We start from the raw sequence: 2812 nt of genomic DNA on the forward strand, positions 1-2812 counted from the left end.
ATGACAGCTTATCAACGGGGCCGGAAGTTAAAAGACTTTTTAATGAAGAATGATGTCACCTGCACCACAGTTTAAAACACCAGTGCACAATTTTTGGGTCTTCAACGTCCTGGTTGCTTTAAGTGCATTAATTGTGCTACTTGCACTTACATGGTTACTGGAGATACTTTCTTTCATCCCTATTCAGGAAAGATGTTTAAAATTCGCCAGCGAGTAACTTGTACAACAAAATTTGTTGTATATCTCATCAGTTGTCCATGCGGCCACCACTATGTTGGCAAAACAGAGAGGACGTCCAAGGAGCGCATGGCGGCTCACCGATCTTCCATCAAGTCAGCCTTGGCCACAGGATCTAGCGACCAACCAGTCGCTCATCATTTTTGCAAAGCCAAACATGGTCTATCCACTTTGAGATATCGTATCATCGAGCATGTTCCAGCACCTTTACGTGGCGGTGACCGGTCGTCCATGTTACTTAAAGCAGAATCGCAATGGATTTTTTGATTGGGTACTTTGGCCCCAAGGGGGTTAAATGAGAACTTGGGGTTATCTTGTTTTTTGTAGTTTTTTTGTAGCTTCTATAGAATTAACATTTAATAATTTATATTTATATATACTTGTTTCTTTATACTTTCGTCACATCCTTTTGGAGTTAGATATATGTTCATTCTTTAGTTTTAGTTATTTTTATATTTTTCAGAATTTTACTTACTTTTGGCTTTTGGTCTCCAACCTAGCATCATTTATGCATTTAGAGCATGCGGTTGATAGTAATCAATATTTGTATATTTATAACATAATTTTTCCTTTTAGTAGACAGTAATTTTCATGTTTGTTTATTTATTTGTCCACGGTTGTTGGTTGTCCCCATAGTAACAATGTGTTCCATTGCTATAGGCTGATTTTATCACATGCTATGATGTGGTCTCTCCGTGTCCCCACACACGCATCCTCATGACGTCATTTACAAGCGCCGGGGGTGACGGCTGGGGGGAGACATGGACGTCTATTTTGTATCACTTACACCCTGACGAAAATGCGTGATTGGAGGCATTGAAACGTGGGTTCACTAAACAGTGTCCTGTGTTTATTATAAAAGATATATATATTTAAATAGATTCTGGTTAGTGTGTGTGATATTATAGTTTTCTCTCGTATACCAGCATATATTATATGACAGATTGACATGCTATAAAAACAACCTCAGCCCAAAGTTTGAGAATTTTTAAATGTACCAATTGATGTCCCACTCACCAGTGTAGCTCCACCCACCTCTGCCTCACCCCCACCCTGCCTATCTTTTCAGTACCGGGCCCCACAAATTCTGCTCTGGTCGCAATACATTCCTATTATTGGCCTAATGCTCTGTGCAGCCTTAGGCCTATTGCTCGCCTACCATGGGGTCAAAGCAACAAATCCTACTGGGCCCAATGCCCTTACTGGCTCGGCCTAGTGCCAGCTGCACAGTAACAAATCAATCCTACCTGGCCTACTGCCCTTTATGGCTCTAGTAAGTGCCACCTAACACAGTATCAAAACAATCCTACAGGGCCTAGTGCCCCTTTTTGCCTCAAGGGCCTAATGCCCAACTACATTAGTACAGGCCTAGTGCCTGACAATCCCCCTCCGGCCTATTGCTCGAAAACAAGTGGTCTAGGAGGATTAACAATGGAATTAACAGTCCTGTAGCCTTCGGCTAAACAAAGTATGATTCGGCTATGCCCACCATTTTGTTTTACTGGAGGTAGGACACAAGACTAGAGGCAGCCTGCTTAAGCTCTTTTGCAATGGCCACCATTAGGTCAAGACTTCCACTGTCTTCTGCTCAAATTCTGGCCTCTTCTTTCTTCTGGATCTTTTTTTCCTTGTTCTGCCATCTAACTGCATTCCACCACCTAATATAAGCCAGTGTTGGGGGGCAGGGTGATGACCTGAGTGGCCTGCTCATAATGCTATTTTAAATAGTCACACTGGGATTTGCTGGGCCTTAATCTTTGTAGATTCAGGTTTACCGCCATTCTCCATGTGGGGCGGTGTTGGAGAGTCACCCACGACCACTGCTGCTCTCTGCCCTCCCGGATCCAGGTCAGTCACCATCCCCGAGGGCCATGCCGGATCCTGTTCCAGGCCCACCATCATGCTTGGGGCTCTTAGGCGTCCCCGCTACATTCAACCTGCAGCTGGTTGCTGCCTTGTCCTACAGGAAGTCTGTACTGGGTGAGCAGCAGCAGCATGGCCCCTTTCCCCTCCCTGGCCAGCTAGGGCATACCCTCCTCCCATTCCATGCCTGCTGCCAGGTTGACCGGGCTCTGTGGCCCCTCTCTGACAGACAGCCCTGGTGAGAGTGTAACAGGAGTAAGGGGGGGAATTGGACTGCACACCCTAATTTTAAACATAATAGGAGGTGCTGCCATGCTGAGACTTGTAGTACAATGCAGGGGACATAGAATGCAGTTGCACATTGTAGGTACTAAGAACAATGATGGAAAAAATAATCCTGATAAACTCTACAATTAACATGGAGTATAAGTGAGGTTCTTAGTACATGTTTGGCCAAAAATGTTTGCCCATCCACCCAGTGTGCGCCTGCGTTCTGTGTCCCCCGAGAGTGTAACAGGGACAGCTACTGGAGTGGCAGCAGGGAGAAGGGCTGAGCTCCCAAATCCAGGGACTTCCTCTAGCCCAGGGTGTGATACAAGATACATTAATGATGTCCGCAGTGGAAGCTATCCACCAATCAGGGGAAACTGCAGTGCAAGCAAGCTCGCAGAGACCCCACAGGCTGAAGGGATCGCACTACTGGAGAAGGGTG

Source organism: Taudactylus pleione, unplaced genomic scaffold (assembly GCF_031769625.1).
Source record: "Taudactylus pleione unplaced genomic scaffold, aTauple2 ptg000179l, whole genome shotgun sequence".
Taxonomy (NCBI): domain Eukaryota; kingdom Metazoa; phylum Chordata; class Amphibia; order Anura; family Myobatrachidae; genus Taudactylus; species Taudactylus pleione.